Source organism: Gallus gallus, chromosome 6 (genome assembly GCF_016699485.2).
Source record: "Gallus gallus isolate bGalGal1 chromosome 6, bGalGal1.mat.broiler.GRCg7b, whole genome shotgun sequence".
In the NCBI taxonomy this organism is placed as follows: domain Eukaryota; kingdom Metazoa; phylum Chordata; class Aves; order Galliformes; family Phasianidae; genus Gallus; species Gallus gallus.
In genome coordinates, this window is record NC_052537.1 from 13,418,210 (window position 1) to 13,441,852 (window position 23,643).

The following is a 23,643-nucleotide window of genomic DNA, read 5'->3' on the forward strand; positions in this document are numbered from 1 at the left end:
ACTGAGAAACACATCAGCCTTCTTCCCCATGTAGTATATGTGTTTCATTTTGAACAAGTAACTGTCAGCTGGAGAAAGTTATTAGAAAATGCTAAGTCTGAGTTCCAGCACTTGCAACAGCAGCAGAATTACCTGTTTCCTATTCTGCCCAGACTTTCTTTTTCCTTTCTTAGATATTGTTGGCCTCGTGTCAAGTTTTGCTGAAGTTATGTATCGGAAGGGGAATAAGTGGGGCTCCAAGCTTGTTTAAAGCACAGAAAAGGGAGCTGAGACAAAGCTGGCAGAGATACCGATGCACTTATTATCTAGGTTCTGGATGTGGCTGGGGCTGCTAGTAAGAAAACAGGAAATAAGGGAGAAAACAGTCCTTAAAAATGTGAAAAACAGCCAATTCTACAGGGCTGCACTCTGTGCTCAGATGTCTGCATGTACTGATAAAAAGCGCACGTGAAGAGAAAGCTCTGAGTCATTATCAAAGGCCCTTTCAGTGTTATTTTCATTTCAGTTTACTTCAAGTGCCGGAGTCAGACAAGGGAAGGAGGACAATCCCTTCAGCAATTAAATGTGATCACTGACCAGCCTGTCCTCTTCTCCTTCAAGGCTGTGGGTAGAGAACAGTGCTTCCCTCACATTTTTTACCAGATTTGAAAGTAAGAACAGATGAACTTGGTGAAAATTTAGAGGTAAATGTGACTTGATTTCAGTCATTTGTAAGCTCAAGGAAGAGCTCCTTGGTCATTGGTGAGCTCTATTAGGCAGGAGGTGCCTAGGAACCAGGCTAGGGAATGAACTTGCTAAGTTGCAAAACGGTGTGAACAACCATTGGGACCATGAAGTGAGAGCAGCAAGGGAGGCTCGTTCATAAGAAGTGCATTTCATCACCCTGTAATGCGTCAGAAGAACACCATGCTCTTCTGAGGCCATCAGCCTACCTGTCCCTGGCCTTGGGACAGCAGCTGCTCCCGGAAGCACAAGTGGCCATCAGAGTGCAGGAGGTGTTTGGTGGCCATCCCCCTGCATTTATGGCTGCTACCATTTCTGTCCCTGCAGAAATCTCATACTGATCAAGTAGTGTGGTTTTACATGCATGTGGTTGCCACTTCCCATCTCTGAATGAGACAGCACATTATTATACATATAAAACCCTCAGTGGCAGCATCAGCCCCAAGAGACTATTTACTTCCACAGGCATGAACTAATTCCTGCAAAGGAGCTCAAGCCAAATCCTGCAGAGATCAGTGGGAATCTCTCCAGGCACTTGCAAAGGCTGCTTTGCACACTGGAGAAATGGTTGGTGCTTGGTCATATTTATCACTGTGTCAGGTAAAACATGTTGTCAGTTAACACCTTTTCTAACACAACATATATTTTCTAAGGCTGAAGGAAGGTGAGCTTTTTTTTTTTTTTTAACCTTCTTTTATTTTTCAACCAGTTATCCTAATTTACTTCTAAAATCACACAGCAAACTAAGTGGATGTTCATGGAGTGGCCAGGGATTAATTATTACCTTCTCGTGTATAAACTGATCCTGAGGTATCCATCAAGCTGTTACAGTCCTATCTGCAGAAGACATGGCTGATTTCAGAAAACTGGAAGCACATAAAGGAAGCTAAGGCAGGGCACCATTCACTTTCTTCACTTGCTCTAGAAGACAGTTGATGAGTGAGTTTATTATCTGCAGGAAGAATGAGTCAGCCAGTACATGCTCTCAAGGTTTGCAAGTGCCTCAGTGTAACCTGTTCATTTAATTTGGATCTATACACCTCATCAGAAGGGCAGAAGATTTTCATTTTCAAGGCCTTATTTAGCCATAAACAGTGTATCCTGTTAAATAAGAGCAGGTCTGTGAATTTCATTTTATTTGGTAAAAGGAGCAATAGGCATATATATATATCACTCTTTCAGTAACTGCTATTAAAGGGTGCATGTTTTGTGGAAAAAAAAAAAGTATATTCATGTCATAAGATCTTTTATGAAATAAAATTCAGAGTTTGTAGTACTGTGCATGAAAAATATCACTTATAGTCATACGCTAAGAGTGTGAGGCAAAAGTATAAGCTCCCTGTGAATAGAAACAGTCACACCTGGAAAATTAGGATGGATTCTGTCCAAATGCTCACTCTAACAAAGTCAGTAGGAATTTTTTTCTATGGCCTCAATGTAGACAAATTTTCTCCTAGATTTTTTACTATGATAAAAGTTGTACAATTTGGCCACCAAGGTCATTAGAATGGTATAATCCCTATTGTGTTCCATGATGAGGAAAAAACACTTACAAAGGTACTGTTATCTAAACGAATGTAATTATGGTAGCAATTCCCAAAGTAGTAGTGCAAATGCATTTCCAGTTCCAGTTTCTCCATTTTTGCCAGTGCTCATTACAGCAGTGATATGCTTGTGTCTAAACCTTGTTGGTGTCCTTCCAGAGGGCACTAAAAAGCCTAAAGTAAAGAAAAATTCAGTTGGTGATTCTGACTGGTTGCTGAACTGCTGCCTTTTGAGCCCTGTCCCTCAGCTAATAATCTATAATGTTTGCTCATAAATTACACAGACTGCACCCTCTTTGTTTATACTCATCCACTCCAAGTTTGTCTAACTGAAAGGGGAACTAGGAAAAAACTAACTTGGATGATATTTTGGTAATAAGCCCACGAGAAATGTCAGCACCTGCCAAAGCCCTGTCGTGTTTTCAGTCCTTGAGAAACATGCTGCCAGGGCAAAGCTGCCCTGCAGGGCTGGTGGTGGCTTTGGAGGGCTCTGGGGACAGTGCCTGGGGCTGGTACCAAATCTGGGGCCGGAGGGAATGCTCCTCCTGAAGGTGCGCAGCTCAGGGTCCCAAAGGTGTCTTAGGGCACTGATGGAACCTACTGAGAGCTGACCTTTCCTTTTCCAGCTTGCAAGAAAAGGATGAGGTACAGCACTGAATTATGGCAGTGAAAGATTCAAACTGAAAGTCTCCAAAGTCACCAAAGTCTCACACAGAATGAGAAGAGTCCTTAATTGTTTCCTCAGGGTGATTCTCTAGGCAACGAGGAAGCCAGATAGAGGTTAATGAAATTAAATATTCTCTTTAAAAATCTAGAATATAAATGAGAACCCTGACCACAGGGCCTGTTTATTTCTATCCTTGCGGTAGCACTGTAAGAGATTCCCTATCCTGCAGCCACGGGCAGCTTGGTATGGTGGCAGCTTTTCTTAGCTTATTTATAATTATGAGTGACTGGAACATTGGAGGGTGATTTCAGAGTGACAGCTCCAGAGCTGAGGGGGTAATGTGGCTCCATGACCCTTAGTCATCCAGAGAGGATGGCCACTGGGAAGAAGGAGGCTCTGATGGAGGTCCAGTGGTGAAACTCTTCTTCCATCTGCCCAGAAGATGTCTAGCATCTGAGTTTTTCTCTGCTCTGTTAAAGTCACCTCTTTTTTGCTGCTTAACTAATCTCTCAGACGCTATCTGAGCAAGAAAGCGCTATTGCTCTTTAGACAAGAAAACCATAAAAAAGCCCAGTGTATTTATTTTCTTCCTTCTAGTATGTCAGTCCTTTGACTAATGATGACAAGATTTCTGTTCTTGTTGAGTTGCTGGCTTCTTCAAAAGTGCTACCAAATAAATACATCAGTTTGGAAGATAATTTCTTACAACTGTCAGGCAAATTGCAGTGACACTGTCAACTCATTTCTCATACGCCTTTATCAGAGAGCTACAAGATTAAAGACTAAATGAACAACACCTACTTCGATTAGATATCAGATTAAAGAGCAAATGAACAATACTTACTTGGATTAGAAATGGTCACCAACTTCACTGTGATTTTATATCTCCTCATTAGTCCCCAGAACTATCCAGTCACCAACACAACATGTTGTAAAAAGGCTCCGGCTGTCTCCTAGAAGAAAATCTTCAAATAATAACATGCCATTTAATTGCATCCCTCAATTGCTGGCAGTGCCTCAAACATATTATTGTTTTGGACTTTCAGAAACCATGCAGTCCGGTGTTTCTTTCTGATGTTCCCAAAGTATTAAAACCATCCAACATTTACATTTTGTGATTTGATAACCTCTTTTGTAGTAAATAAAAGCAGGACTTTCTATTTTTCTAACAGAGAATTTTTTGATTTTTAGTACATTGAGTGTACATAGTATGCAAAATAATAGGTGTTTACAGCATTCTAAAAATCTACAGCTAAAGAGAGATGCAGACGTAGTACTGAGCTAGGATTCAAAGCAATGTCAACATCCCGACATTTGTATAACACTTTCCACATGTATGGCAATTTGTTTTTGAAAATTAATTGCACAATTTATAAGCTCATACCGTAAAGATTTTCAATGAAGTTTGCGTCTTACAAAGACTTACAAAAGAACTGAAGCTGTGGCCCCAGTAGAGTACAGAAGACAGTGCAGAGGCCCTAAAATTCATAAGGTCCACAACATGGGTTTAGCAACTTGTGATGCCCATGTAAGTAGATAATGCATAAGTCAAGCATAAGTGTAAGACTTTACAGAACAGAGGGATGTGGCATGTTTTAGTGGAATATGGGGGCCCAAATCTCACAATGGGTAGCTTTGGTTGCTATAAAAATAATTGTGCTAAAATTAGCACCTGATAGATTAAATCATTTTTTAGTGATAGATAACCTGATCAGTTCTATGAGAAGGAAGGAAAATTTGATAGGACATATAATCTGCTGGGACAGCAGGGACTTTGTCATTATTCGTGTATGTGGGAAACAAGAAAGCAAGAAAATACAGAGCTTCAAGCACATACTAAAAAGATCACTGTGCAGAAAAATTCAACACAAAAATCAAAAGGTTCGTAACAGGGAGAGGCAGTGCTTGCTCTGCAGTGACAGCTTCATGTTTATTTATCCTGGAATAAAATAAAAAGATGATACTGAAGTAAAGACAAGATAATTTTATTCCCAGATCAAATAAAGGAATACAGAGTGTGTTCTCATCAAAGTGATTACTTTAGGGGGAACTAATACAACGAACGTTATTAAATGAAACAACTTCTTTATAGGGCATCTCACATTAAGGATTTTAGTGTAAGTAATATTTCTGTCAGGCAAAGTGATGCAAGACAAAACATCTCGTAGAATACACAAAGAAGACCTTCAAGAAGCCTCTAAGTAACAAGACATGAATGTGAACCATTGTGAGAATGCATAGAGGATGGCACTTTACTACAGTGTATGCATTTATGCATCTTTATGGAAGTATTCCTTAATAATCACATACTTGTCAAAATGCTTTCTGTTTACTATCATTTTCTGGAGCAAATTATTTCTTTGTGTAGAAGTCCTCAGAAACAAGGATGTCAGGAGCAAAAGCAATGACTGTCCTTTCATTAGTTGTTTAAAATCTTTTATTTCAAATTAGCTTTTGGTTGTTGGTACATGTAGAGCTAAAGGAGGCTGAATGAAGGCCTCGTGGCAGCCTGAAGCTCCTCTCAGGGAGTGGAGCACTGAGCTCTGCTCTCTGGTGACAGAGCCAGGGCCTGAAGGAACAGCATGGAGTTGTGTCAGGGGAGGTGCAGCTGGGGGTTAGGGAAGGGTTCTGCACTAGAGGGCGGTAGGCATGGAACAGGCTGCCCAGAGCAGTGGTCATGGCACTGAGCTGCTGGAGTTCAAGAAGATTTGGACAACACTCTCAGAAGTACGGTTTGATTTTTGGGTTGTACTGTGTGGAGCAAAGAGTTGGAATTGTGGTCAACGATCCTTGCCCTTTCCAACTCAGGATATTCTATGATTCTAAAATAAGATGCTGCTTAGCAGAGACACATGGGACAAATCTTCACCTGTGTAGAAGCTGTCTTCACTGCAAACACAAAGGACTTACATGTCCCTCCTTCCATCATGCTGGAAGCCTTAGGAGGCAGCCCTTGCCATACCAGCTACTAGGTGCAGCCCAGGAATTCAGTTTGTACAGACACCTTGCTGAATACACGTACACACATTAGCACTGACAATCATAGGTAAGCAACGTGGACCTACTGTATTTCTCTGTATTCTGAAATGGGTATCCATATGTCATCAGCCCAACCGAAGACTTACAGCTACACTTTATTATCCTAGAATCTAAAAGGTCTCAGAGGGTAATTATTTATAAAATGATTAAACCATTTTGCCTCAGGTGCTGAGTTCTGGAAAGCCGTGTCTACTCTCAGGGTCATGAAAGTTGGAGATGAAAAAGCCTGACTGTATCATCATGTACTGTTCCCTTCAGTGCCTTTGCCAGTAATTTATCAAATCTGTATTTATCTTAGTATTTCTATATGGCTCCCATTGCGCCACTTTGCAATATTCAATTCCTTTATTCACACAAGGGCCCTATCTGGTATATTCTACATCACATCAGATGCAGTCCTGAAGAGAAGGCTCATAGAAACAGAAAATGACAGAAATGCAGTCCCTTTCCTTATTTGCTATCTTGCCTACTAAACTGTGATCCTATTATCTGATGGGGCTTCTGTCTCTCTCAAGGGAGAGATGAAATCAGTGGGAGAATAGGGTGGGGACTGAACTTGCTCCCAGGAGTAAAGAGGTCACAATTGTTCAGTGTTTTCTGCCACTTTCTTCTGCAATAGTCAGGTCTTTGCAGGAATTAGAGAATTCCCATTGTATCTCATGGCAATTTTTTCATGGAGGTTCTATGACTTTTATTGTTCAGGAGGTTAGGATGTGAAATGAAGGTGTGCTTTCTTTTGTGCAGGGATGTTCTTCTGTTCTGTTTTGTTGAAGTAAGGTCTGCTTGTTTTTATCTTTTAACAATATTTTTTTGTTTTCTTCGATTCCTTTGAGTTCTCAGTAAAAGCTACTAAAAGAGAAAAGAAAAACCTAAAAAGAATCCAACCTTTCTGTTTCTCATTGAGCAATTTTTTAAAATCTTTAATCCTCACAATAGAAAAAAAAATACAAACCACAAGTGCTTAAACACCACTCTTCAGATCCCAGAGACCTCTTCTCCAACTCAACCCTTCTCTGGAGAAGAGAAGGGCTGTTTGGGTTTGGCACAGAACCAAGAGCAAATTGCCTGGTAGGCCAGTACTTGCCTTTCCTCTCTGTAATTCTGCCATCTAAGGAAGCACAGTACATGCTAATAGCTATTTCTGTTTATTATGACTTTTAAATATCACAGAAGGACACAGGCAGGCGACATATGGGAGAACAGGACTCTAGAACTCTGCTGCCCTAGCAGACTTTAAAGATAAAAACATTGTCCAACAATAATGAAGGATATATTTCATATGGAGAATAGATACATTGTAGACCTAAACACATATCATTATTTAACTTAGAATTCCATAGGTTCTTAATCCCAAAGCATGCTGTCTTCAATTGCAGTATTTGCAGGTAATGTAAAAACCTTCTGGCAGAAACCACTGTTTCTGGCTTGAACAGCTCAGCAGTCATTTGCACAAGCCATCAGTGAAAGTGTAATGGGATAATAAAACAGAATATGAGAAAGTCTGTTGGGACTTTCAAAAATTTAGAAAGTAACATACAAATATAAAAAATGAGGTGTAAATACTGACATTTTCATGTACAAGAGCTTCTCTGAAAGTAATGCCTCCTATCTTGTAATGTTGGCTCATGATGTCAGAGGCAGATATTGGTGGTATGGCAGTAGAGGTTGAACCTTACCACCAACCACATGTTGTTACCGTGTGACGGATGGCAGCAGAGGGGCAGTCTGACAGAATAGCATTTGTCACAGAAGTGTGTGTGAAGCAAAGGTGTGCATTCATCCATGAGGAAAAAGTTGCACCTACTGACATTCATCACACTGACACTTGCTGAACATTTCTGGAGACCAAACAGTGGATGTGAGCACAGTGAGTTGGAGGGTGGTGTGTTTCAGCAGTGGTGACGGTGACAGTGGGTCATCTCCACTGCTGCAGATTTTTACAGGTGTTGCACACAGGCTCTTATTCACCACTGGTGAAAATGCATAGCTACTGGTGGTGACTGTGTTGAAAAATAGTGTGTCGTAGCTGAGAATTTCATCTATCAAATAGTGTTATTGTGTTCTTTGTATCTGTTATACTTTCCATGGAAATAATTGGGAGGCATTACTTTCAGAGCGACTTACACTCTCAAACAGACCCCCTTTCCCTGTCAATTTAATCGTAATGCAAGTTTTGAATAATACACTGCAAAGGCTGTGACTTGTTTCAGACATTTTCTCAAAGGTCCTAACTCAGACTGGATTCTGGAGGCTTTGGCCATCAGCTAATGGTTGATTCTCATTTACCTTGCAGGCACTTTCTGGAGTTCAGCAGTACAAAACAGCCCTGAAGTGTTTGTAAAATACAGTTTACATATGGATTGTAGCAAAGGAGAAGTGAGTCCCAAAGTCTTTAATGCTAACGTTGGTATGAATGTAAATGTAGTGGAAAGTCAGCTCTCTCATAGCAGTCCCTATAATTTCTCTTTGTGAGTCACAAGAGAAAACAATCATTCAATCAAAAGCATTTTTATCTTAGAACCGTACAAAAAAGTAATGTTTTTTTTTTTTTTTTTTTTTTTTTATGCATGGCAATGTATGTCCTCTTATTATTCTTATTAACATGTGGAAAAGATAAAAAAAAAAAAAATTAATTCCAGTGGTGAATCTTTGGCTTGTTCAAAAACACAAATGCCAGTTCCAACAGCAATCCATCAGTTGTACTGTTCTATCACTTATGTGCAACAAGTATTTCTGGGGATACTGAAACTTTCCCAGATGCGTATGTCTGGAGAAGAGGAGGAGGGCAGAAGTTGATCTGACACTCTTGTAAACTTTGTATTAAGGATTTGCAAAGCATGTCAAATGTTTTGTTGGAAATAAATATACCAAAGGTACATTTCAAAAATCCCTAATATCACATATCTATCTCACATCTTGTATCCTAAATAAGCTTCAATTTAATCACGGCAAATGAAACTGGATAAAACTCTTCTTACTAGCTTTGTAGTTTCACACAGAGTATTTAATCTACTTTGGTAGTATCATTTGATCATGGAAAAACTTGAAGGAATAGACCCAAAATCACAGACTACCAAATACTCAGCGTAAGTTTCTTAACATGAAATAAAAAACTGACAAAAGACTTTATTATTGTCTTAAAGACAATTTTTTTTCTAGCTTCCTTTTTAAAATCAATTCCTCAGTCTAGGCAAAGACCGTAAAAATAAAAATGAAATAATATTTAAAGTTTGTAAAGTTTTTGTATTTAAAGTATGCAAATAGATTAGCTTTGACAGTACTTCAAGATGCTTGGAAACTGAGTTACATAGGAAGCTAGACACCTAGTCTGCAACGGAAATATATAAGATCACTATGTGGATTTAATGGACCCCAGTAAATCATTATATTAATGCTGTTGTGTGAATGTTTCACCTTAACATCAGGTTAAAGAAAACTCATTTCAAGTTGAAAAACACATGCTTCAAACCCTTCAAATTTCAGAATATAGTTGCACAAGACACTATAAAATCTGTAATATTAAGCACATATGACTTTTGGCCTCAGTACCAATATGAAACTTGAAATAAATACTTGTAAAAATGTTACTCTTCAGAATTCAATATATGAATTTTCAGGAATAAGAGGCTTTCATAGATTATCATGTTTGGATAGCAGTTTTAAAAATAATTGAAGAGAACACTTTCTTCCTTGAAGAGCCTCGGAACATGGGTCTGCAGGCACTCATACTGTTCATGCAGAAACACAATAGAAAACTACCTCCTTGGATGAAGCACACATCTTCTGGGATTGCAGTTCCACTGGGAGCTGCTGAATGCACACCTTCCTCTGTAGCAGGATGGTTTAGTAGAGGCTGCCATTAGGAAAGACAGCATCGCTGCTTAGTAAATTTGCCTATAGATGACTATTAAATAGCCATAAAAGGGACTTAAAAAATCACTGTTTCTTTTTTTTTTTTCTAGTAGAAATAGAGGTATTTCTTCACACTACTGTAGAAAAGGGGAATATTCTCCAGTGGTGGGGAGGTGGACAGCAAGGACAGATGACACTTTCTAGAATCACCTCAGCTGACTGTCTATGCAATTTGTGGCAGGAGTTTTCAGAAAGAAGTTACTTGTCTGTGCAGACTAAAGAAGCTGCAAGCAGTAGAAACTAGAAGGGATTTTTTTATACTCAGAGATGCTGGTGACAATTCACACTTGAAACTGGAGAAAGAATCAGGTGGATGGAAAAGGAGCAGGACAAGGGGCAGGAACAGAGCACAGGAATAGGATGCCCAGAGAGGTTGAGGAATCTCCTCTGGAGATATTCAAAACCCACCTGGATGCTTTCCTGTGTGACCTACTGCAGGGAACCTGCTTTAATAGGGATTCGGACTTGGTGATCTCCAGAGGTCCCTTCCACCCTCTATGATTCTGTTATTCTTTGAAAAGTATTCCCCAACATGTTTAAACATGGTTTCAACAACATCAGTGCCAGGGGCACCTAAGCCATTCAAATTCTCACTGCAACCAGGCATTTGGTTTTAATATGTTCTGAAAATTCATTTTGGGAGTTTCTTACTGGGTTGAAGTCCATACTTGTCTATACCCATGCACATGCTAACCCATTTTAAAGCTGAGTCAATATGTTTCCTATGAGTGATGAATTTGAACTCTGACCCATGTGAAAGAGACATTAGAAAGTGGGTGAGTTTTATCTTCATCAGTGCAGCATGGCTTTTATCGTGGTTCACTTAGCAACTTGACATGAGCATTTAAGAGCTGCTGCACTTATTCTTTATCCTATACATGTGACATTGTTTCCTACTGTTTTGCTGTGAATGACAGAGAAAGGCATTAGTCAGGTTTTGCCTTCAACTATCATAAATTCAAAGGGGTAAATAAAAAATAATCAAAGGAAAATAAAAAAAGGAAAACCGCAAGCAAATCTAATTATTCTTTTCTTCCCTCCAAATTGCCTTGCTGGCGTTTGGATTGGAGAAAACTCTCCAGTCCAAGAATAGGCTCATTATCAATTTCATCCCACCATCAGCAGAGCACCAGGATTTCTTTTCCCAATGTACATCTTAAGTGTTCTGTAGTTTCCATACACCCAGAGCAGAAGTATCATTCTCCATTCCCTTGCAAATATTAGAGTCATTAGAAAGGAACCAACAATACAGTAGGACATAACTATTTTTTCCCAGAGAATGCTAGGATGGGAACTGCTGGCAGACTTTGGAGTGGGGACGCAGCCACTGGTTGCTATGACCATCCTGAGCTGAGAGCAGCTGCACTGCAGCAGCTGCAGGGCAAGGTGGAGCAAGGCAGAGGTAAAGATGGCTCAGAAGGTCAGAGGTGGGAACCTGGGCTCCACATGTGGTACAGCGGCAGCTCTTGGCCATAGTCTCTGTGCTGGAAATGTAGTGGATCTTGGCCACATGATTTCATGTACCACTGGCTACCAAGCAGGTCAAGGCTAAGCTTTGTGCAAGTCAGAATGTTTATACTAGCAGATGGTATCACAGTGTTGACCTTGATTTGTTATTCCTGCTTGAGTCGCTGAAACAGCAAAGCAAGTGCTTGGCTTCAATCTTGGGAGTAAATAATACTAAAATACTGTTCAGGACTTGAAACAGTTACCAGGTCCAGTCTCATTTAAAAGCAGAGTAGATTTTGAGCAGTTTTTAATAGCTTTTTAGTAGGGTTTTTTTTTTTTTTTTAGTGGTTTTTAACAGTTTTTAATAAATACAGGTAATTAGACCTAGTGAAACAACAGGACTTGAGCCTGGCAGGATGTTTGTTATGCAGATGGGTTATAGGAAAGACCTAGGTGTAGAGAAGAGCAAATACAAACAGACAATATGTGGCAAGTTTTTCTAGCTCACTTGTTTACATATATCATGCTTTTGTCTTACTCAGCATCCTATTTCCATTCCAAAATGACAGTTTGGGTGTTACTGTTCTGTGCTCCGCTGGAAGCACTAAATTTTCAGGAGGTGCTGAACATGATCTATCAATATTTACCTTCTTCCAGGCATCTGTGCCATAGAATCATAGAACCATAGTACCATGGGGGACTCCAACTTTGGGAATATTCACCCTGTTCTTATAATTTCATTATACAAATGAATTAAAATACAAACTGTAGCTGAAAAGCTCTGGGGTCAGGAGGTGTAAGTACATGCCAGCAACATAGATCCAGAAATCCAGATTTAGTCTTCCAAAATGATAAGGCTGATACATAATGTTCTTTAAGAAACAGATGTTTGTCTGGACTATCACAACACATACAAAATCTGAGCTCTTAATAGGACAGAGGAGGCTTCACAGGGTTAAGGAAAGCAAATCCCAAAGTCTAGTTAAACTATATTCACATTTCAGAAGGGAAAGAAAGAAACTTGGTATTTATATTATATATATTCTGGATTTCTTCCTGTGGGAGAAAAAAGGTTGCTGGCATGATGCCATAAATTACGAGATTCTTCAATAAGTCAAATTATCAAATACTAAAATCCTGAAATATATATGGTTATTTAGATCCAAAGTCTTGCTGAAACCAATGGAATTTAGGATCCAATCCTCAACTCAGCTTAAATTTACAAGGTAAGGCTCTCTGTAGAGCTGTGAATTAATCTTGCAGACAGGTAACTCTGGCACTGTCCCAGCTCACATTAAAAATGTGATCTCTTTCCTGAGAGGGCCAGAAATCCACGTGGTTTCAGGAAGTTTCCTTTTGAGAATACTTACTGCAGTTACAAGTGCCCCAGCATCCTAGACCCCACTGAAAGAACGGCATCTCCTAAAAACCATTCACTGATAATGAAGCCTCTATCAGGACATTTAGCAGTAAAGTATGGGTTGAACATTCACAGCTTTTACTATCTCTTTTTGTGTCTTCCAGTACACACAGTCCGCATATAAAACAAATGGTGCATCCTTTTTGCAAAAACTTACTATTCATGGACTTGCTTTCATTATGAAATTTTGTTGCATTGAGACATGACATAACGATGACCATAACTGACCTGTCACTGTAGATCAGAGCAAATCATATTCAGCTTGGCAGGTAATTGTGATTAAACCTTGTTCCCATTTTGTAATATGGACAAGACCTGACTTGGAAGGTTCCTAATAATCAGACCTTCATTTTCAAAGGTACAGACACTTTGTCGATATAAGACAATAATAGGGAGATAAAAACTTTAAAAGTCAAAAGAATTAATGTGATGTATGTGCTGCAGACTGCAGTTTAATCTTTGAGAAACACAGTTGTCTGCAGCACTCTTACAGAGGCACATGAGGGATTTTTAATGTAACCAATGGGAAAGGAAGGTACTGCTTCTGCTCAGAGCATCGTCCTGTAGCTTTGAAATCACTGTTGGAACAAAACATTGTTTTCAAGCCACTGTCTGTCAAAATGCATAACGTGTCCTATTATCTGCAACAGCATGTGCTATTCATTCACAGATCAAAGCAGGTATTCAAAACCTGGCACGTGAGTAGAGTAGAATTGTCACATGCCTATTATAAGTAGCACAAACTTCACGTGAATGGAGCAGGACCTGAATATGGCTCAGGAAAGACTGTCTGTATTTTAAGATCAGAGCGTTCTATTCTTTCAGAATCTATTTATTGGTGCTGGTTTTCTACGCAACACATTCTCAGGTGTGGCTCAGAAGGCAACACTGTAACATGCAGTCATGATTGCATCTATGTCTACCTGGGTTCACTGGATACTGATCCTATCTTCTGGGAACATGCAAGAAAAGAAAGATTTTTCTCTTTTAAATCTGCATTAGGAATTACACAGTCCCTAGTCCGTTGTATGTACTGCTTTGTTTCCTGTGGGGAAGAGGGATATAAAAAGGACAGATAAGGAAACCTAACTAGAAGGGTAGGCCTCTTAAAAGCGCTCATTGTCTGGGGAAGGAGGGAGGAAGGAACTCACCTGACCCTGACCACCCAAGCTTTTAATGCTCAAAAAGACTTTCAAAGCCTTCTGAGGAAGATTTATGGCTGTGAAAGAAGGCTGGAATTACAGAGAGGCAGAGGAATACAGCTCGCCTTTCCTTCCTCCCTGGCCCAAAAGCACCCCAGTCACTTCTGCATTTTTAGAAATGTAAATACATTGTTTTGGGAACTGATTGACAGACAGAATCAAAGAGATTACTGGCTTGACACCCCGACACAATCTCTCCTTCCAAATTCCCTGCCCTTCCCTCAGACAGGCTGCCAGAAGCAGCCCCTGTCCCAGCTCCTGCCCTCCTCTTACCAGGGGCCGACCATTGCAGGGTAAATTCCTAAAAGACCTTTGCATTCTGATAAAGCTCTCTGTGGGCAGGTCACAGCCCCCAGCCTCCTAGATATCTGTCACCACTAACAGCCTGCATGCCTCCTCACTAAAATATGGTGATGTTATTACCTCTCTAACCCCAGAAGCTCCAGATAGGGTTAGAGATCCCCTGTGCCACACACTAAACTCACGTCTACATCTTTTATGATATTATTATTGCGCTAATATGTCCAAACATCAATAAAAGCCAACAGTGATATCCACATCTAGATGTAGAGACAAAATTACTCCTGTCACAGTGGATTTTCCTTGAAAGCTCTGGAAATGGTCTAACCTTCTGTTCAGATCTCCAAGAGAAGGTATTTTTATCAGAGGGAACATACAAACAAAGCTCCTTGAATTGTTCACATCTAAGGACTCTGTTTTAGTTTTAATATCTACGCATGCAGGACAAAAAAGATGCTTTTTTATTTGTATTATATTCAAACAATGTCAGGGTGTTTGGGGTTTTAGTGCCTTTTACCCTTTTAGGGTAAAAACCAATGATTCAGTGTCTCAGAGGATGTATCTCTAACAGTTGGTTCCAGTCAGAGATGACACAAAACCCAATTTTTTTGTTTTTACACTTCTTTTCACACATCAAGGAAATGATTAGAGACTGGGGCAGCTTTTGGCAAGTGCAACTCCCAGAGGGGCCCTGTGCTATTTATCTCCAAAATGGGAGAGTGTCAGATATCATGCTTGACTTGTTCACCACATCCCAGGCTCTTCTACTATGTTCTTGCCCACAGAGATGTTTGGGAGAGCTGGGCTTGCTCAGTAGGTCTTGGAGTTCTTTACTGAAGATATGAAAAATCTTGACAAGTTATAGGAATGTGACCTCTTCCATCTCTTGTGATAGAAAAGCAGAAAATCCCTTATTATCCCGAATTATTTTATTCATTATGCTTCTTCTTTACGATCAGTAATAAGTCAATAAGATTAATTCTTGGGCAGGAAGCATGTCTGTGATCTCAACTGATCCAATTCTGGTTATTTTGTTCAAAGTGCATAAACAGTTCAAAATATTTTATAAGTGGTTTCCACCTTTTCTGCTTTGTCAGCTTTGTTTAAAAAGATTATCCATAGAAAGGAAAAAAAAAAAAAGTCTGTCTTGTAAAATATTGGCCACTTCTGAATCTTTGAAAGAGAATTAGCCACTGTTTATATCAAACCAACCTAGGAACAAAGCTGTATGCTCCTGAAGTAATTATGGTAAGAAGCACTCTGATCCCAGGTTAGTGAACAAATAAATAGCAGAAAGCATGTTAATGAGCAAACTCCTGCAGAAGGGAATCGATATTTGTCGAAGGGATTGGGGTGCAGTTGAAATTGACCTTTATTCAAACTTGTTTTGGGGGTCTAAAGAAGTAGTAGAGGCAAAAATAACTACTAGAAAGTTTCATCTACTTAAGGAAAAAGTGTTTATGAAGCTCCTCTGCTTCTTGTTCCCCTCTGTTACAATCAGCATTTAGGAGTTTAATGTCCATGGAATAGAAACTTGTCACAGGTTGATGGTCTCCTGCTGCAAGATAAGTCCCCACGATTAATGATGTTGACACTATCTCCTTTGCCTTACTGGAGAGTCAGTAGTGACACTTACTCACTCTGCAGTGGAGAACAGCAAATGCTATCATCTACCAGGGTAAATATACCATGATATCATGACAAGGATCATAGACAAATACTGCTTGCCTTACAGCTCAGGAGTGAATTTGTCACACAGTGATGCTGACCTTGGCTGACCTCCAGCCTGCACATCCCCAAGCACACCTGAAGATTCATAGAATAGAATAGAATCATTGAATAATTAAGGTTGCAAAAAAACACTGAGATCATCTAATCCACCCAGCAACCCACCATCACCATGTCCTTAAGTGCCACATCTACTCTTTTCTTGAAAACCTCCAGGGACGGTGACTCCATCAACTCCCTGAGCAGAGCGTTCCAGTGCCTCACCACTCTTTCTGGAAAGAGATTTTTCCTAATATCCAACCTGAATCTCCTCTGGAGCAACTTAAAGCCATTCCTTCTCATCCTATCACTAGTTACCTAGGAGAGGAGGCCAACACACACCTCACTACGACCTCCTTTCAGGTAGTTGTAGAGAGCAGTAAGGTCTCTCCTGAGCCTCCTCTTCTCCAGACTAAACAATCCCAGTTCCTTCATCTGCTCCTCATAAGACGTGCGGTCCAGATCCTTCATCACTTTCATTGCACTGTTTTGAACACACTCCAGGGCCTCAATGCCCTTCTTGTAGTAAAGGGCTCAAAACTGAACACAGTACTCAAAGTGCATCTCCTTGGTCCTTTTGGCTACACTATTTTTGACACAATTCAAGATGTCATTGGCCTTCTTGGCCACCTGGGCACACTGCTGGCTCATTTCATCCAAGCACTGACTAACACCCCCAACTTTCCAGCCACTCTGCCCCAAGCCTATAGCACTGCAGGAGGTTATTGTGACCAAAGTGCAGGACCTGGCACTTGATCTTATTGAATTTCATCCCATTGGCCTCAGCCCAGTGATCCAGCCTGTCCAGATCCCTCTGTAGGGCCTCCCTACTCTCAGGCAAATGAATGCTTACCCCCACTTGGTGTCATCTGCAAACTTACTGAGGGTATGAAGAGATTTAAAAAATATTTGTCTAATGAGAAGTGAAAGACATACTTTCTGATAGTCTGGCAATTTTGATATTTAGAAGAAGAACTGAATAAAAAAACAGCTATCTACATGAAGGAATCAAACTACAAAGATACCAAGAAAAAATACAAATAAACACGTTATAAAATTTTCTGTGTATTTCTCTAAATCTAGAAGAGGAATGCATCATGGAACATATCATATGAGAGAGAATAACATCACTGTCCTCCCTTCCATCTCTGTTCTGTGGCTCTCAACCACAGAATTTTTTAAAAGCCAAATTATTTTTGCAAGGGCAATGTGCATTCACCAAATGGGACGAGTCATCCCAAATCCATAGGTTCAGCAAATAGAATATTGCTAAGGAAAAAAACCATCACCTACTTCTCTGTCTTGTTGGAAAGGAGGTAGAAGGCAGAATATGTTGTTTTTACGATATTTAAATCAAAGTGCTTTTAAGCAAAATATTCCCAGAATTTTAAAAGAAGTAGATTCAAGTGCTTGTGCACAGTTTTTCTGTATAATATTGAGCTAACTCTCATCACAGAAGTTTTTTATGCTGTTCAGCATAGTTTTGCATCTATCCTGGAAAGTTTTAATGTTCTCTTGTACCACTCGCTATTTAATAAATAAATATTAAGAAGGAATCGTAGGAAGAAGGGAGAAGAAGAAAGGAAGAAAATAGAAAAAAGAAAAAAAGAGGAAAAAAGAACTCCTGCACATCAAAACATTGCAGGCCTAATAGGCTAGATGGTGTGATTTTCTTTTCTTCCAGAAAAGACTTTTTTTTTCCCCTGCAGGTCATAGTTTACTGTAGAAAACTGATAATTTACCTTGGACACTTCCCATTACATGAGCCAGGATTTCCTTAAGATCTGGATAAGTACTAATGAAGTCTGACATGTTTATAGGCAAACAGCTCTCCTGATACTTGCAGCTCATATCAAAGGGCTGGTTAGTGTTTCCTTCAGTTTCTTTGGAGTAGATTTTCATTCAATAAGCAGGAATTGGACATCTTGAAAATCTAAGAATGTCACAGCTGATTATGTAAACACAAGGGGAAATTACTTTTTTCTTAGTTACTTTTTTCATTGTTTTTACCTGTTTCTATAATCTATGATATATGCCTTAAATTAAAAAAAAAAAGCCAATTCATCTTGCTTTTTAAAACTGAAAACAGATTATTTTTGATGACCGCTAAAACAAATGAAAAGAATTCATTGATGAGGATGAAACAATTTGAAATGATTTTGCTTAGAACTTACCGTTATAAATACTGAAGGTGAGATTTTGATCCTGCTGTGGTTTAAAATTGGTGTAATTTATCCAAGCTAATTTGGCTACATAGAGACACAACTGAGTTCAAAACCGTGTCTTGACTTTGTTGTGAGTGAATAAAGTATGAATCGATATTACGTTTTTTCTTTCTGTGTTTGTGGGGTTTATTTATTTATTTATTTGTTTTTATGGCCTGTAATGATGAGACACAACTGTGCTACTATTATCCTTCACAATGAAATCTTATCTTGCGATTTGAAATGGACTTAATTTTCAGATCTCCCGTTCAATATTTCCTGAGAGCGAGGTTATGGTAAGGGAGAGCAGTAAGATACTGTTCCTCCTGAGATGCTGATCAAGCTATCTCATGCATTTTTATTTTTATTTTTTTACTTCTGTCCGCATGTTAATCATATTTAGAAAAGGATATCCGGTATTCTAGAAGAGCTTTCCTTTTTTGTTTTTTATTATTGTCCTACCTTGTGGGTTTAAGAGCGCTGGATGACCAAGATCACATGTGAACTTGTTTGTGGATATTTGCAAGGTATGGCACCCATGCTTCTTAAAACTCAAGGTTTAAAACAGACTGAGGAAAAAATGAATTGATTAAGGAACTAAGAGTGAGCCAGTTGGCCTGCTCCAGGCAGCTCCTGCTTGCAGGAGAACTTAGCAGGTAGTTTTAACAAATCACAGGAGGAAGATGGCAATAGAAGGGTCTGTGATACTAGAAGCACTACGCCAACAATAAAATCATGGCATCCATAAGGCTTCCACGGTCTCATAAATCTTGGTCACTACAGCCTGTGCAACAAACAGCTTGTTCAATGACAAGGAAAATCTCCCTGATGCCCATTGTCTTACCAAAGATAAGCAGGTTCCTGAATAATAGAATTGGTTTTTATGCTTGACCTTATTTTGAAGTAGTAGTAAACTCAATGATACCAGATCACAGAAATAAAAGTTCCTTTTTCTTCCTCACAATAAAATGCTTTGTTCTGCCATATAACAAACACAACACAAAACACACACAAAGGAAAAAAAAAGATAAAAAGAATCGAGTACGTTGTTAGCTGAATCTGACCTGATCATCTATAATCACAGATACTAGAAATATTTTCATCTTTTATGTCATCCATACCTCGTAACCAGAGAAAAGTCTTTCTTACAGAAAAAAATGAGACATTTAATTAGATAATAATCATCAGTCTTTTAAAGAATGTTCATTATTTGGTTATGAACTTGTTTTGATATTGCTAGAAAAACTGTGGTCACTTTAATGTTTTTCTGATTTTATTCACTAGTTTTGAAGTTGTCAGACATATTATCCTATTGTAGGCATATTTTTACCCCCTGCCTCTTCCCTCCAGAGTAAGAGAGACACCGTTCCTTGCCACAAAATTAATTTGACAGATATGCTTTGCATATATTACCCCATTTTAATGCCAGACATAGTGTAAACCTTTATTAGTGATTAGAGGTCAGAGTGGTAATGAAATAGTCAAGGTAGAAGACAGGAACACTTGTTCACCTTGAATTTATTTCAGATTTTATCATTTTTCCCATGTCTGAATCTGTCTCTTCATCTTTCAAACACATGAATGAAACCTAAAATTAGTGTACATGAATAATTTGATGTAACCACATACAATATGTGGTAGCAAAGGCCAGAAAGAGAGAAAAAAACAGCATGAATACACCTGTCTGACTTCAAATGTCACATATTCCACTGGCCTGATAAAATGTACTGCGATGCTGTACAGTGATGGGTTCCTATATAATTTCACCCAGCTTCTTAACCACAAAGAATACAGAAAATCAAGGAACTGTTCATACTTTTTCTCATATTTAGTGCGAGAGACATTTCATTTACTGTTAGTCATTTTCAATGCTTTAAAGATTGACAACTTGCATTTTAATAAATTGATACCATAATTTGTGATAATTATTTTTTCTTTACTATATCCTGTGATACTACTTTGCTTGCAGGTATAAGAGGGCTGTCAAAAAGCTGCAGAGTTACACCCCTGGAGGAGGGAGGAGTGTGGCTCTCCATTGTTACCGGTCTACTTCAACTTCCCAGATGAAAGAAACCCCTAGACAGGAAGAAGTCTAGCATGCTCAGCAGATTGAGTTCTCCTCTACTACTCTGGTTGAAGTGGATATATTCCATCTACTCGTATTTATTTCCTATTGCAAAACCAGCACACTCCATATGGCAATCTGATGGACACATTGGCCCAGCGCCTGCATTTCAAAAAGGATGCTGAAAACCATTGAAAACCATTCAGAAGGAAGATAATAGAATGATCTGAAGTATATGTTTGAGGTACTACAGAGAGGTAGAATTTAGAAACTAAGATTTGGCTAATTCAGACTAACAAAAAGTAGAGCTTTTAATCTTACAAGATAATTAACATTTGTATTGATTTACTTGGGAATGTGGTACATGTTCAGGTATCCAAAGCCAACAAATCAGCATTTGGTGTCTCACTATGAGATCTCTAACAGATTAAATAGAATTTAATACACTAATTAGTGACTTTCAATAAAAGGAACTCAAAATGTAGCGCCGTGAAGCCCTTCTGGGTATGAATGTATGAATTTATATCATTCTTTAAACTGTCTGAAAGCCATGTTCATACAGTGTCTATTCCAATATTCATACAAGAAGCCACAATCTCATTCTATATGGCCAGACAGGTGCCTAGCAGAGCTGGCGCCCAGCCTCCAGGCACAACTGCAATAGAAAACAAGTAACAGATGCTGATGATCATTTCTGGGATTTGTTTTCACCAGAAACTCAAGAAGTCCTAGAGGAGTTCCACTAATTAATATTACTTAAAGTACAACATTCAGCATAGAGAGAAAAATTCATCTAATACAGTATTATCAGCCACTTTTATTTTAAAAAGGTCTTCTGCAGCATCCCCAGCACATTCTCACACTTCCCCCTGAGACTCCCAGGAAATCAGAAGCCCAGAGAATTCATTGCATCTCACAATATACAATTTCAAAATTCAACAATTCATTGCTTAAGGAACCAAAGTCCTATAGCCATGTTGTGGTAATGCGTTCCACAAGTGTTCCAGGTCCATATGAGCACAATGTAAGATTGCCTAAGTTATCTTTTTACGATGGGTGAGAAGAGAGTAAGCTTTTGTACAACTATTTCAGGGGTAAACATGTGAGTAAAGCCAGACAATGTGGTGGCTTTTGAAGACACCTGTGAGAACTGAGCATCTCAATTTTATATCACTTCTGCAGACTTACTACTTGGAAAATCCCAGTTGTGTATGCTGAAAAACTCATATTCTTCTGACTACTCACAGCAATAAGAACACTTTGCATTCTGTACAATTCATTCATGATCTTATTTGCATGGGAAGGTGTGAGGAAGTCTAACAGAGAAACTGTATACTGTTGGATGCATGCAGCCCTCAAAATACCACTGTTATGTATTCAAATACTGAAAATATTTGACATCTTTTCTGTCATTTGACTGAGAGACTTAGCTCACTTAAAACATTTGAGCAGATATTTTGTTTATGTCAAGGAAGATTATGCCTTAAGAAGTAAAAAGTATGAAGAACCAATAATCTGAAGGCTATTTGTGAAACCTAGTCACATTTATGTTTATGTTTTTTTCTCTGTCAATTGATATGGGGATGTTATGCAGCATTTCAAGACTGCAGATAATTGAAGGGAAATAACCACAATAATGAAATCACTGCTGGATCAAGATCTGATAGGTGACAAATCAATTTATTTATGATACTTTCTTTGTCATACTGAACCATTTTATTGCTCAGTGGAAACCTCTCAAATTAATAAAACTGTTGAATCCATAATGTCCTATGTACCAAATTGCACATCATAGAAAAAAGTATGAATCATTAAAATAATAAAACTGATAACTGTTAGCAGGAGATCATCTAGAAAAAGAACATCGCTTTTAAGAGAAATGTGCTATAATAGTAATGCACTATGATGTGCATATAAGCTTATGACATCAGCATTTATATATCTATAGTTACATTTACATATAGATGTATCTATAATTACATATACATACTGATGTTGGGAACATTGGTTATCTGTTTTGTATTGAAGTAGTTCTGCAAGCAGGTACTACTGCATGCTACAGAGAAAGAATATGCTAAATTTGAAACAGTTGAATCACAGCGTTATTTAATAATATTTTTGTGGGGATTTTACTTTTTAAGTGAAATATGATTTAATATCAGGAAATAAAGCTTTCATTAGACTCCTTCTAACATGATTAAGCTCAGCTGGGATTTTGCAAAATTGCTAAACTTGCCTACAAAGGAAAGAGATTAGAGAGACTTTAAAATTATGTAATAATATATTAATTCATTTCCCCTTCTCAGTCTGTATACATTTGCAAAAAACTCAGTCATGGTGCATGGTATAGTTTAAGAAGCTGTAATAAAGCTGTGACACCAACTGCCTTCTCCAAGACAATGCACAAACAACCCTGGCAAAAATACAATACAAATCTCAAATGCAATGACCCTTGCAATTGTGGTCTCTCTTTAGTGATACCACATGTAAAATTCAGTTATTTGGTGGCAGTCAGAGGAATTTTATTTATTTATTTTTAAGACAGTGCAAAGCAAGATGGAACAAATCAGGCTAGGATGAAAAGCTCAAAGTAATGACCGCTCTTGAGGAAACAGAATTTTTAACTAGTGCAAGATTGAAACTGCCTTGGCAATGCAGCACAATGTGTTAGGTTTATAATTCCACTAACCATTACAGATTTTGAATTTCTCCCTTTTTTTATGTTGGGTTTTCAGTTTATCAGTTCTTAGCTGGTGGAAGGATGGGTGGACAAACAGAAGAAAGAGAGAAAGGCATCCTAAAGCTCAATGTTAATTCTGACTGAGCCTCACAGTTGAATAAATGGTGAAACCTATAGGAACATGTTCAACTTCTAAAAATTGAGATGGAGATCTCTTAGAAAATATTCATAGCTTCTTTCTCCGATGTTCAAGCACCTCTCTTTTAATAATTAGCTCAACAAGCCTCTCAGCTCAAGACTCACCAGCAGGATAGAGTGTTAGCTCAAAGGAAAATTCACTGTGAGAAAAGACTTCCCAGCTAAAGACTGCTCTTTTGCTGGCCTTCTTGAAGCCTTGTGCAAAGGGGGCCTAGAACACTGAAAAAGGAGGAAAACCTACTGCTGGCAGATCCCCAGTCTCCTCCGAGGCTGTAGAAATTCCTTGCTAAAGCAATTGCACTGCTTTCTGTTGGACTTGCATCCATGAATCTGTCAACAGAAATGGGATTTACCCAATTAGTCGCCTTTCAGCTTCTGTGCAAGCCCTTGTTATGCAGAGACAGAGAACTAGATGGCTGGGATTCATACACTTGTTAAGGCTTTTCACGAATCCTTTTCTATCAGGCACTCTT

At 38.8% G+C, this 23,643-nt stretch overlaps 1 long non-coding RNA gene across 8 annotated transcripts in view; it reads right to left on the reverse strand.

Moving 5' to 3' along the window:
• Nucleotides 1–23,643, reverse strand: part of LOC101750098 — a 485,027-nt gene that overhangs the window by 17,672 nt on the left and 443,712 nt on the right. For all 8 annotated transcript variants that reach the window (XR_005860763.2, XR_006939548.1, XR_006939549.1 and 5 more), the window contains 2 exons: nt 3,779–3,887; nt 1,508–1,644 (listed from right to left, as the gene is read on the reverse strand). This is a non-coding gene — a long non-coding RNA (uncharacterized LOC101750098). The remainder of the gene's footprint in view (nt 1–1,507; nt 1,645–3,778; nt 3,888–23,643) is intronic.